The sequence below is a fragment of the Artemia sp. Qi Xiang Cuo genome, chromosome 16 (assembly GCF_049724085.1).
Source record: "Artemia sp. Qi Xiang Cuo chromosome 16, ASM4972408v1, whole genome shotgun sequence".
Lineage (NCBI taxonomy): Eukaryota > Metazoa > Arthropoda > Branchiopoda > Anostraca > Artemiidae > Artemia > Artemia sp. Qi Xiang Cuo.
In genome coordinates, this window is record NC_142809.1 from 57,162,018 (window position 1) to 57,176,431 (window position 14,414).

The following is a 14,414-nucleotide window of genomic DNA, read 5'->3' on the forward strand; positions in this document are numbered from 1 at the left end:
TTGTAGACGAGAGGTTTTTTCTACCTCGGAAAATAGTTGATTTAGTACAATGAAACTATGAGACATTAATCTGGAACCGAAATTACACACTGGGAAGGTATTATCGAGCAGCTGTGTGTATTAATTTCTTATTTCTAAACCTAAGATCTCTAAACCTAGTTTAACGTTGTGGATACGTTTTCCATAATTTTGGTTTGAGTCTGCTCTTTTCTGACTTTTGGTTTTGAAAACACAATTCTAACCATGAGCTATATTAAGCATTTTTTTGTAAGGGGGATTTAAAGCCGGTATGCACATCCACCTGGTTATGCCTTGGGCACGATATTTGGAAAAATTCTAGGTAAGAGGTTTTTTAATATCTTCTAAAATATTTGGTCTAGGTGAATGGAGAATGGAACTTTCAGGAATTAATCTGGATCCTAAAGTGTGCCCTGTGAAGGTGCTATCAAGCTGCAATGTATATTAATTTTATATTTCTAAGCCTCAGAAAATTGCATAAAAAAACAAGTCTATACCTGATTTATTTTTAGGAAGAAAAATATGTGTCCCATAAATTTTGGTTTGAATCTACTTTTCTCTGACTCTGGGTTTTGAAATAAAAGATTATAATGATAAAACATATTAGTTTTTTTAAATTTAAAAAATATTTTCAAAAACGTTTTTAAACTATATAAATTTTGATTTAGTAAAGATACAAGCCTCAAAACACTTTTTGGGGGGATTCTTTTTAGGATTCAAAACACTTTTTAGGATTCTTTGTCCGAGAGGGCGAGGGTTCGAATCCTAGTGTATCCAATTATTTGGTTTGGGACGGGGGTCAGTGGTCCGACTCGGTAAGCTCAGATAAAGTTGACCAAACTCTAAATTCGTACCTGGAGAAATCTGGGGAAGGTAAAAAGGAAGGGTGTGCGAAAGCACAGGATGGTTGGCCCCCAACCCCTCATTGCACCTCCTGGCTGAATGGCCAAGAAACGGAGATCAGCACCGCCGGTATGGACTGTAAAGTCCAATTCCGTATTCTTTACTTTACTTACTTTACTTATTTGTGCTTTAGGTCTCTTTTTGAAAGTTTACTTTAATAACACAAAGTTAGTCCTAGTTATCAAAGGTCAGGGCCCAATGGAGAGGGAAGAGGTAGAGATAGATACTTCAAAATACCTTCCATAGCCATAATTTTGGCTGTAAAATTTCGGCATTGCTATACGTTTTATTTCACCTAGTTCATATGTTCTCTAAGATAGCCAAGGTCCTTCATTTAGAATTTACCCGATATTCTTTTCTGGGATTAACGGAATCAGATTATGGAGCTATCTCAAAACTAATAATTACATTGATTGTCTTTTTTTTTTGCACCATTTACACCAATAATTCTTCCCACTTTTAAAAATTGGTGTTTAACGAAACCGGGGCATACATAGATTATTTCATGACACCGAATTCTATTGGCTTTAAGTATTTTTGTAAATTGTGTTCCTGATCTCTATTCCCCCTAAACGGCCTCAAGTATTATAATACATTTTTTAGACTAAATATTAATATCAAACAGGCAGCTGATTTCATCGAATTAAATAATAATATTGTCCACATTTCTTGTTTCTTAAAAAATAATTAGTCATAAATGAATAGCTCAAAGACTGTGTAAGCTTTAGTGGTAATTCTGAATCATACAAATCGAAAGAAAATGATAGCTCATTCTGTCTTCATAAAACGATTAAGAAGCAAGTGAAAACGCACTAATGATTCAGGAATACGATTTTGCTGCTTGACGAACTATAAGTCAAAATTATGCAAAATTGTTATGCACTTTCTCTGCAATGAATTCATGATCAAACATTGTCAGTATGCAAATTCTTCCATGAATTCATGAACTAACTCTTCCATGAATTCATGATCAAACATTGTCAGCATGCCAATTTGTCAATTTACCATTTGTAGGTTGACGAAATAAATTTCGCCAGCTTACATTCGAACTCATCAGTAAATATTTATATAATAACAATTACTGTAACACCATCTACAGAATATTATAGTGGAACATGGAAAATAATAAAAAAATAATAAACGACTCCCACAGAATTATTAATGGACACTCAAATATGTATATGTAGCACCGAGAGCCTGGTGGCTACGCCGCCGAGCCCCGGCATGGCTACGCGGCAGGCTTGTATATATTGACTTTCACTGTCGCTTGTCTTCTAACCGTAGCCTCTGCTTGATATGATGTCGTCACCATAGGCTCGATACAACCACCCTGGGAAAATGCAAATCCTTCCTCAAAGTTGCGACATATTTAGATGGTTTGTAGCCAGAAATGTCAATATGCCAGTTTTAAGAAAAAAAAACTATGTAGCCAATTTTCAGGCCGGGCCCCGGCACGGCTACGTGGCAGGCTTGTATATATTGATTCTCATTGATGCTGGTATTCTAACCGTAGACATTTTGAGCCTCTTCTTGTTTTCTTGGGTCTGGTACCGGCACCGCTAAAGGGGCAGGCTTGTATATATTGATTCTCATTGTTGCTTGTCTTCTAACCGCAGCCTCTTCTTGATGTCAGGGTATCACCATAGGTTCGATACAACCACCTTTAGAAAAATGCTAATTCTTCCTTAAAATTGTGACCTATTTAGATCGGCCGGGCCTTGGCACTATATATATATATATATATATATATATATATATATATATATATATATATATATATATATATATATATATATATATATATATATATATATATATATATATATATATATATATATATATATATATACATATATATATATACATACATATATATATAATAATATATATATATATATATAATATATATAAATATATATATATATATATATATATATATATATATATATATATATATATATATATATATATATATATATATATATATATATATATATATATATATATATATATATATATATATATATTATCATTTTTATTCCGTGGGGGGTGGTGGATACAAAAAAGCTTTACAAAACGTATCAAAAAGTTAATTATATGCTTTCTTGTTACTTTGTACTAGGCGGACATTTTTTTTTGGGGGGGGGGGTTCCTGGATACGGCCTTAATCACGCTATATTGATTACGCAAAAAATATCTACCTGAATGAGGATATACCCTAAGTGATTACCGAGAGTAAAGAAAAAACTTCCCGTAGTCAACCCGAAATTCATTGAATAGTGAAGGGCACGGAATGTCTTTCCAGACGCCTTAATCAATTCAAAAGTTTTTTTTAAGAAGTAAGATTAAATTACAGGAAGAGCCAGTACGTGGGCATAGTGGGTCCCACACTTCCCCATATTTCCCTCTGGATGAGAGAGAGAAAATTCATTTTTATTAAATATCAATATTCACAAAAAAAAAACATATCAAACAGACCTACCACGTGAAAATCTGTACAGATTTGTTTGTGGCAAAAAATGAGTAGTTGTTTTGATTTTTGTTGAAAATTTACTGATATAGCCATATTTAGGAATCTAGGGAGATCAATTATGGCAAGATTAATATCCAAGCAGTTCATCTCTTTGAGGTTGATTTCCTTATATATGACAGAATTGCGGTTCTGTATATTCAGTTTTTGTTATTCTGTATCATACTCCGAGAAGAGGCTAAAGATCCGAAAATATTGTATAAAATGGATTAATTTATTTGTTACCAGGAAAGAGTATGAGAGTTCACATATTGTACAAGAATCTTGTTTTCGTTTGCTTGTTTAGTTTGATGGATTTGTCTGTGCCTTCTTGGCTGTTGTAATGCAAAAGGAGTTATGTCACATCTTTTCTAAAATTGACTTTAATAACCACAAAATACCAAAGACATTAAATTAAAAAAAAAAACCTTCATTGTTGTCACATTGTATGGTGAAAAGAACTAAGTAGTTAAATTTGACAACGCTTTTCAGCCATAAAAAGTAAATAATTAAGAATGTATAGGCTCCCAAAGACAACTCCACATTCAAAGAAAAGCAACGCCTTCTTAAGTTGTTGGTGTCATATATTTTAGTTCATATTTTTTGCTGATCTTTCATTAAAAACTGAACTCTTGATTTTTCCTAGTTTCGTAAGATAAACACGGTTATATATGCTAACACTTAACCAATCCTAACAATCAGATTTCATTTCACTGTCCTCGGTACTTGTCCTCGGCTCATCATGCTCGGTTGAAGGGTTTAATTTGCTTGTCAGTATTTCTCGGAATGCATTGTATTTCTTCCTTTTTTTTTGTTCGCACAATCAAAATCAATTTTTGGATTAAATCTTTCATGTTTTGAAGGAATTTGCTTGTTTTGGGAGATGTAAGTGTATTCTTGTAAAAGGCTGCATATTGATAAATCCTCTATAATGTTGGATGAAACTCATCCATTCTAAAAACGTAACCCCTCCTTAACTTCGAATTCATCTTTTGAGTTTATCCATATCCTCCGAAATGTAGTTTTGTTTTCCGTCGTTTTTATTTTGTACTTTATTTAAGGGTTTAATTTGCTTGTCAGTATTTATTTTTAAATTCATTGTATTTCTTCCTTTTTTTTATTAGCACAATCAAAATCAATTTTTGGATTAAATATTTCATGTTTTGATGGAATTTGCTTGTTTTGGGAGATGTAAGTGTATTCTTGTAAAAGGCTGAATATGGATAAATCCTCTATACAACTATCTCTAAAAACTCACTGCAGCGCCAATTTGCCTGAGGCCAACACAGTAGGCGCCATTAACTTTCTCCTGATGAAACATAATGAATGAATTAACATTAGCTTTCACCTAATGAAACTCATCCATTCTAATAACCTCACCCCTCCTTAGCTTCGAATTCCTCTTTTGAGTTTATCCATTTCCTTCGAAATGTCGTTTTGTTTTATGTCGTTTTTTTTTTTTTATTTATTTTATGGTTTTTTTTTCTTTTCAGTATTTCTTTTTAAACGCAAAATATTTATTCCTTTTTTTTTATTAGCAGAATAAAAATAAATTTTTTGATTAAATCTTTCATGTTTTGATGGAATTTGCTTGTTTTGGGAGATGTAAGTGTATTCTTGTTAAAGGCTGTATATTGATAAATCCTCTATAATGGATGAAACTCATCCATTCTAAAAACTTTAAAATTTAAAACTTAAAAATCTTTTTTAGAAATCCATTCTAAAAAGTTTATGTATATCCTCCGAAATGTAGTTTTGTTTTCCGTCGTTTTTATTTTGTACTTTATTTAAGGGTTTAATTTGCTTGTCAGTATTTTTAAATGCATTGTATTTCTTCCTTTTTTTGTTCGCAGAATCAAAATCAATTTTTGGATTAAATCTTTCATGTTTTGATGGAATTTGATTGTTTTGGAAGATGTAAGTGTATTCTTTTAAAAGGCTTTATATTGATAAATCCTCTATAATGTTGGATGAAACTCATCCATTCTAAAAACTTCACCCCTCCTTAACTTCGAATTCATCTTTTGAGTTTATCCATATCCTCCGAAATGTAGTTTTGTTTTCCGTCGTTTTTATTTTGTACTTTATTTAAGGGTTTAATTTGCTTGTCAGTATTTCTTTTTAAATGCATTGTATTTCTTACTTTTTTTTGTTCGCAGAATCAAAATAAATTTTTTGATTAAATCTTTCATGTTTTGATGGAATTTGCTTGTTTTGGGAGATGTAAGTGTATTCTTGTAAAAGGCTGAATATGGATAAATCCTCTATACAACTATCTCTAAAAACTCACTGCAGCGCCAATTTGCCTGAGACCAACACAGTAGGCGCCATTAACTTTCTCCTGATGAAACATAATGAATGAATTAACATTAGCTTTCACCTAATGAAACTCATCCATTCTAATAACCTCACCCCTCCTTAGCTTCGAATTCCTCTTTTGAGTTTATCCATTTCCTTCGAAATGTCGTTTTGTTTTCTGTCGTGTTTTTTTTTTACTTTATTTTAGGGTTTAGTTTGCTTGTCAGTATTTCTTTTTAAACGCAATATATTTCTTCCTTTTTTTTTATTCGCAGAATCAAAATAAATTTTTGGATTAAATCTTTCATGTTTTGATGGAATTTGCTTGTTTTGGGAGATGTAAGTGTATTCTTGTTAAAGGCTGTATATTGATAAATCCTCTATAATGGATGAAACTCATCCATTATAAAAACTTTAAAATTTAAAACTTAAAAATCTTTTTTAGAAATCCATTCTAAAAAAGTTTATGTATATCCTCCGAAATGTAGTTTTGTTTTCCGTCGTTTTTATTCTGTAGTTTATTTTAGGGGTTAATTTGCTTGTCAGTATTTTAAATTCATTGTCTTTCTTCATTTTTTTTTATTAGCAGAATCAAAATAAATTTTTGGATTAAATCTTTAATGTTTTGATGGAATTTGATTGTTTTGGAAGATGTAAGTGTATTCTTTTAAAAGGCTTTATATTGATAAATTCTCTATAATGTTGGATGAAACTCATCCATTCTAAAAACTTCACCCCTCCTTAACTTCGAATTCATCTTTTGAGTTTATCCATATCCTCCGAAATGTAGTTTTCTTTTCCGTCGTTTTTATTTTGTACTTTATTTAAGGGTTTAATTTTCTTGTCAGTATTTCTTTTTAAATGCATTGTATTTCTTCCTTCTTTTTTTTTTCGCAGAATCAAAATCAATTTTTGGATTAAATCTTTCATGTTTTGATGGAATTTGCTTGTTTTGGGAAATGTAAGTGTATTCTTGTAAAAGGCTGCATATTGATAAATCCTCTATAATGTTGGATGAAACTCATCCATTCTAAAAACTTCACCCCTCCTTAACTTCGAATTCATCTTTTGAGTTTATCCATATCCTCCGAAATATAGTTTTGTTTTCCTTCGTTTTTATTTTATACTTTATTTAATGGTTTTATTTGCTTGTCCGTATTTCTTTTTAAATACATTGTATTTCTTCCTTTTTTTTGTTAGCAGAATCAAAATAAATTTTTTGATTAAATTTTTCATTTTTTGATTGACTTTTCTTGTATTGTAATATGTAAGTGTATTATTTTAAAAGTATTTATATTTATATATCATATATAATTTTTGATTAAACTCATCCATTCTAAAAACTTAACACCTCCTTAACTTCGAATTCATCTTTTTAGTTTATCAATATCCTCCGAACTTTAGTTTTCTTTTCCGTCGTTTGTATTTTGTACTTTATTTAATGGTTTAATTTGCTTGTCAGTATTTCTTTTTAAATGCATTGTATTTCTTCCTTTTTTTTGTTCGCAGAATCAAAATCAATGTTTGGATTAAATCTTTCATGTTTTGATGGAATTTGCTTGTTTTGGGAGATGTAAGTGTATTCTTGTAAAAGGCTGCATATTGATAAATCCTCTATAATGTTGGATGAAACTCATCCATTCTAAAAACTTAACCCCTCCTTAACTTCGAATTCATCTTTTGAGTTTATCCATATCCTCCGAAATGTAGTTTTGTTTTCCGTCGTGTTTATTTTGTACTTTATTTAAGGGTTTAATTTGCTTGTCAGTATTTCTTTTTAAATGCATTGTATTTCTTCCTTTTTTTTTCGCAGAATCAAAATCAATTTTTGGATTAAATCTTTCATGTTTTGATGGAATTTGCTTGTTTTGGGAGATGTAACTGTATTCTTGTAAAAGGCTGCATATTGATAAATCCTCTATAATGTTGGATGAAACTCATCCATTCTAAAAACTTAACCCCTCCTTAACTTCGAATTCATCTTTTGAGTTTATCCATATCCTCCGAAATGTAGTTTTGTTTTCCGTCGTTTTTATTTTGTACTTTATTTAAGGGTTTAATTTGCTTGTCAGTATTTCTTTTTAAATGCATTGTATTTCTTCCTTTTTTTTATTCGCACAATCAAAATCAATTTTTGGATTAAATCTTTCATGTTTTGATGGAATTTGCTTGTTTTGGGAGATGTAAGTGTATTCTTGTAAAAGGCTGAATATGGATAAATCCTCTATACAACTATCTCTAAAAACTCACTGCAGCGCCAATTTGCCTGAGGCCAACACAGTAGGCGCCATTAACTTTCTCCTGATGAAACATAATGAATGAATTAACATTAACTTTCACCTAATGAAACTCATCCATTCTAATAACCTCACCCCTCCTTAGCTTCGAATTCCTCTTTTGAGTTTATCCATTTCCTTCGAAATGTCGTTTTGTTTTCTGTCGTTTTTATTTTTTACTTTATTTTAGGGTTTAGTTTGCTTGTCAGTATTTCTTTTTAAACGCAATATATTTCTTCCTTTTTTTTTATTCGCATAATAAAAATAAATTTTTGGATTAAATCTTTCATTTTTTGATGGAATTTGCTTGTTTTGGGAGATGTACGTGTATTCTTGTTAAAGGCTGTATATTGATAAATACTCTATAATGGATGAAACTCATCCATTCTAAAAACTTTAAAATTTAAAACTTAAAAATCTTTTTTAGAAATCCATTCTAAAAAAGTTTATGTATATCCTCCGAAATGTAGTTTTGTTTTCCGTCGTGTTTATTTTGTACTTTATTTAAGGGGGTAATTTTCTTTTCAGTATTTTAAATTAATTGTATTTCTTCCTTTTTTTTTGTTAGCAGAATCAAAATAAATTTTTTGATTAAATCTTTAATTTTTTGATGGAATTTGATTGTTTTGGAAGATGTAAGTGTATTCTTTTAAAAGGCTTTATATTGATAAATCCTCTATAATGTTGGATGAAACTCATCCATTCTAAAAACGTAACCCCTCCTTAACTTCGAATTCATCTTTTGAGTTTATCCATATCCTCCGAAATTTAGTTTTGTTTTCCGTCGTTTTTATTTTATACTTTATTTAAGGGTGTTATTTGCTTGTAAGTATTTCTTTTTAAATTCATTGTATTTCTTCCTTCTTTTTTTTTTCGCAGAATCAAAATCAATTTTTGGATTAAATCTTTCATGTTTTGATGGAATTTGCTTGTTTTGGGAGATGTAACTGTATTCTTGTAAAAGGCTGCATATTGATAAATCCTCTATAATGTTGGATGAAACTCATCCATTCTAAAAACTTAACCCCTCCTTAACTTCGAATTCATCTTTTGAGTTTATCCATATCCTCCGAAATGTAGTTTTGTTTTCCGTCGTGTTTATTTTGTACTTTATTTAAGGGTTTAATTTGCTTGTCAGTATTTCTTTTTAAATGCATTGTATTTCTTCCTTTTTTTTTTCGCAGAATCAAAATCAATTTTTGGATTAAATCTTTCATGTTTTGATGGAATTTGATTGTTTTGGAAGATGTAAGTGTATTCTTGTAAAAGGCTTTATATTGATAAATTCTCTATAATGTTGGATGAAACTCATCCATTCTAAAAACTTCACCCCTCCTTAACTTCGAATTCATCTTTTGAGTTTATCCATATCCTCCGAAATGTAGTTTTGTTTTCCGTCGTTTTTATTTTGTAATTTATTTAATGGTTTAATTTGCTTGTCAGTATTTATTTTTAAATGAATTGTATTTCTTCCTTTTTTTTGTTCGCATAATCAAAATAAATGTTTTGATTAAATCTTTCATGTTTTGATGGAATTTGCTTGTTTTGGGAGATGTAAGTGTATTCTTGTAAAAGGCTGCATATTGATAAATCCTCTATAATGTTGGATGAAACTCATCCATTCTAAAAACTTAACCCCTCCTTAACTTCGAATTCATCTTTTGAGTTTATCCATATCCTCCGAAATGTAGTTTTGTTTTCCGTCGTTTTTTTTTTTTAATTTATTTAATGGTTTAATTTTCGTTTAAGTATTTATTTTTAAATTATTTTTATTTATTACTTTTTTTTTTCGCAGAATAAAAATAAATTTTTTGATTAAATATTTAATGTTTTTATGGACTATTCTTGTTTTGGGAGATGTAACTGGATTATTGTAAAAGGCTGCATATTGATAAATCCTCTATAATGTTGGATGAAACTCATCCATTCTAAAAACTTAACCCCTCCTTAACTTCGAATTCATCTTTTGAGTTTATCCATATCCTCCGAAATGTAGTTTTGTTTTCCGTCGTTTTTATTTTATAAATTATTTAATGGTTTAATTTGGTTGTAAGTATTTATTTTTAAATTCAATTTATTTCTTACTTTTTTTTATTCGCACAATAAAAATCAATTTTTGGATTAAATCTTTCATGTTTTGATGGAATTTGCTTGTTTTGGGAGATGTAAGTGTATTCTTGTAAAAGGCTGAATATGGATAAATCCTCTATACAACTATCTCTAAAAACTCACTGCAGCGCCAATTTGCCTGAGGCCAACACAGTAGGCGCCATTAACTTTCTCCTGATGAAACATAATGAATGAATTAACATTAACTTTCACCTAATGAAACTCATCCATTCTAATAACCTCACCCCTCCTTAGCTTCGAATTCCTCTTTTGAGTTTATCCATTTCCTTCGAAATGTCGTTTTGTTTTCTGTCGTTTTTATTTTTTACTTTATTTTATGGTTTAGTTTTCTTTTCAGTATTTATTTTTAAAAGCAAAATATTTGTTACTTTTTTTTTATTAGCATAATAAAAATAAATTTTTGGATTAAATCTTTCATGTTTTGATGGAATTTGCTTGTTTTGGGAGATGTAAGTGTATTCTTGTTAAAGGCTGTATATTGATAAATACTCTATAATGGATGAAACTCATCCATTCTAAAAACTTTAAAATTTAAAACTTAAAAATCTTTTTTAGAAATCCATTCTAAAAAAGTTTATGTATATCCTCCGAAATGTAGTTTTGTTTTCCGTCGTTTTTATTTTGTACTTTATTTAAGGGTTTAATTTGCTTGTGAGTATTTTAAATGGATTGTATTTCTTCCTTTTTTTTTTTTAGCAGAATCAAAATAAATTTTTGGATTAAATCTTTCATGTTTTGATGGAATTTGATTGTTTTGGAAGATGTAAGTGTATTCTTGTAAAAGGCTTTATATTGATAAATCCTCTATAATGTTGGATGAAACTCATCCATTCTAAAAACGTAACCCCTCCTTAACTTCTAATTCATCTTTTGAGTTTATCCATATCCTCCGAAATATAGTTTTGTTTTCCGTCGTTTTTATTTTATACTTTATTTAAGGGTTTAATTTGCTTGTCAGTATTTCTTTTTAAATGCATTGTATTTCTTCCTTCTTTTTTTTTTCGCAGAATCAAAATCAATTTTTGGATTAAATCTTTCATGTTTTGATGGAATTTGCTTGTTTTGGGAGATGTAACTGTATTCTTGTAAAAGGCTGCATATTGATAAATCCTCTATAATGTTGGATGAAACTCATCCATTCTAAAAACTTAACCCCTCCTTAACTTCGAATTCATCTTTTGAGTTTATCCATATCCTCCGAAATGTAGTTTTGTTTTCCGTCGTTTTTATTTTTTACTTTATTTAATGGTTTAATTTTCTTGTCAGTATTTATTTTTAAATGCATTTTATTTATTACTTTTTTTTTGTTAGCATAATCAAAATAAATTTTTTGATTAAATATTTAATGTTTTGATGGAATTTGATTGTTTTGGAAGATGTAAGTGTATTCTTGTAAAAGGCTTTATATTGATAAATTCTCTATAATGTTGGATGAAACTCATCCATTCTAAAAACTTCACCCCTCCTTAACTTCGAATTCATCTTTTGAGTTTATCCATATCCTCCGAAATGTAGTTTTGTTTTCCGTCGTTTTTATTTTGTACTTTATTTAAGGGTTTAATTTGCTTGTCAGTATTTCTTTTTAAATACATTGTATTTCTTCCTTTTTTTTGTTCGCAGAATCAAAATCAATGTTTGGATTAAATCTTTCATGTTTTGATGGAATTTGCTTGTTTTGGGAGATGTAAGTGTATTCTTGTAAAAGGCTGCATATTGATAAATCCTCTATAATGTTTGATGAAACTCATCCATTCTAAAAACTTAACCGCTCCTTAACTTCGAATTCATCTTTTGAGTTTATCCATATCCTCCGAAATTTAGTTTTGTTTTCCGTCGTTTTTATTTTGTACTTTATTTAAGGGTTTAATTTGCTTGTGAGTATTTCTTTTTAAATGCATTGTATTTCTTCCTTTTTTTGTTAGCAGAATAAAAATCAATTTTTGGATTAAATCTTTCATGTTTTGATGGACTTTGCTTGTTTTGGGAGATGTAACTGTATTATTGTAAAAGGCTGCATATTGATAAATCCTCTATAATGTTGGATGAAACTCATCCATTCTAAAAACTTAACCCCTCCTTAACTTCGAATTCATCTTTTGAGTTTATCCATATCCTCCGAAATTTAGTTTTGTTTTCCGTCGTTTTTATTTTTTACTTTATTTAAGGGTTTAATTTTCTTGTCAGTATTTCTTTTTAAATGGATTGTATTTCTTCCTTCTTTTTTTTTTCGCAGAATAAAAATCAATTTTTGGATTAAATCTTTAATGTTTTGATGGAATTTGCTTGTTTTGGGAAATGTAAGTGTATTCTTGTAAAAGGCTGCATATTGATAAATCCTCTATAATGTTGGATGAAACTCATCCATTCTAAAAACTTCACCCCTCCTTAACTTCGAATTCATCTTTTGAGTTTATCCATATCCTCCGAAATTTAGTTTTCTTTTCCGTCGTTTTTATTTTGTACTTTATTTAAGGGTTTTATTTGCTTGTCAGTATTTCTTTTTAAATTCATTTTATTTATTACTTTTTTTTTTTCGCAGAATCAAAATCAATTTTTTGATTAAATATTTCATGTTTTGATGGAATTTGCTTGTTTTGGAAGATGTAAGTGTATTCTTGTTAAAGGCTGTATATTGATAAATCCTCTATAATGTTGGATGAAACTCATCCATTCTAAAAACTTAAAAATTTAAAACTTAAAAATCTTTTTTTAGAAATCCATTCTAAAAAAGTTTATCTATATCCTCCGAAATGTAGTTTTGTTTTCCGTCGTTTTTATTTTGTACTTTATTTTAGGGTTTAGTTTTCTTGTCAGTATTTATTTTTAAATTAAATGTATTTCTTCCTTTTTTTTTTATTAGCAGAATAAAAATAAAATTTTTGATTAAATATTTAATATTTTGATGGAATTTGATTGTTTTGGAAAATGTAAGTGTATTCTTGTAAAAGGCTGCATATTGATAAATCCTCTATAATGTTGGATGAAACTCATCCATTCTAAAAACTTAACCCCTCCTTAACTTCGAATTCATCTTTTGAGTTTATCCATATCCTCCGAAATATAGTTTTGTTTTCCGTAGTGTTTATTTTGTACTTTATTTAATGGTTTAATTTTCTTGTCAGTATTTATTTTTAAATGCATTGTATTTCTTACTTTTTTTTTTTTCGCATAATAAAAATAAATTTTTGGATTAAATCTTTCATGTTTTGATGGACTTTGCTTGTTTTGGGAGATGTAAGTGTATTCTTGTTAAAGGCTGTATATTGATAAATCCTTTATAATGTTGGATGAAACTCATCCATTCTAAAAACTTAAAAATTTAAAACTTAAAAATCTTTTTTAGAAATCCATTCTAAAAAAATTTTATGTATATCCTCCGAAATGCAGTTTTGTTTTCCGTCGTTTTTATTTTGTACTTTATTTAAGGGTTTAATTTGCTTGTAGGTATTTCTTTTTAAATGCATTTTATTTATTCCTTTTTTTTTGTTCGCAGAATCAAAATCAATTTTTGGATTAAATCTTTCATGTTTTGATGGAATTTGCTTGTTTTGGGAGATGTAAGTGTATTCTTGTTAATGGCTGTATATTGATAAATCCTCTATAATGTTGGATGAAACTCATCCATTCTAAAAACTTCACCCCTCCTTAACTTCGAATTCATCTTTTGAGTTTATCTATATCCTCCGAAATGTAGTTTTGTTTTCCGTCGTTTTTATTTTGTACTTTATTTTAGGGTTTATTTTACTTGTGAGTATTTCTTTTTAAATGCATTGTATTTCTTCCTTTTTTTTTTATTAGCAGAATCAAAATCAATTTTTGGATTAAATATTTCATATTTTGATGGAATTTGATTGTTTTGGAAGATGTAAGTGTATTCTTGTAAAAGGCTTTATATTGATAAATTCTCTATAATGTTGGATGAAACTCATCCATTCTAAAAACTTCACCCTCCTTAACTTCGAATTCATCTTTTGAGTTTATCCATATCCTCCGAAATATAGTTTTGTTTTCCTTCGTTTTTATTTTATACTTTATTTAAGGGTTTAATTTTCTTGTAAGTATTTCTTTTTAAATGCATTGTATTTATTACTTTTTTTTTTTTCGCAGAATCAAAATAAATTTTTTGATTAAATATTTAATGTTTTGATGGAATTTGCTTGTTTTGGGAGATGTAAGTGTATTCTTGTAAAAGGCCGCATATTGATAAATCCTCTATAATGTTGGATGAAACTCATCCATTCTAAAAACTTAACCCCTCCTTAACTTCGAATTCATCTTTT

At 29.0% G+C, this 14,414-nt stretch overlaps 1 protein-coding gene across 1 annotated transcript in view; it reads left to right on the forward strand.

Annotated features, from left to right (window-relative positions):
- Positions 1–14,414, forward strand: part of cyst (rho guanine nucleotide exchange factor 18 cysts) — a 402,635-nt gene that overhangs the window by 328,659 nt on the left and 59,562 nt on the right. The gene's annotated exons all lie outside the window — the stretch shown is intronic.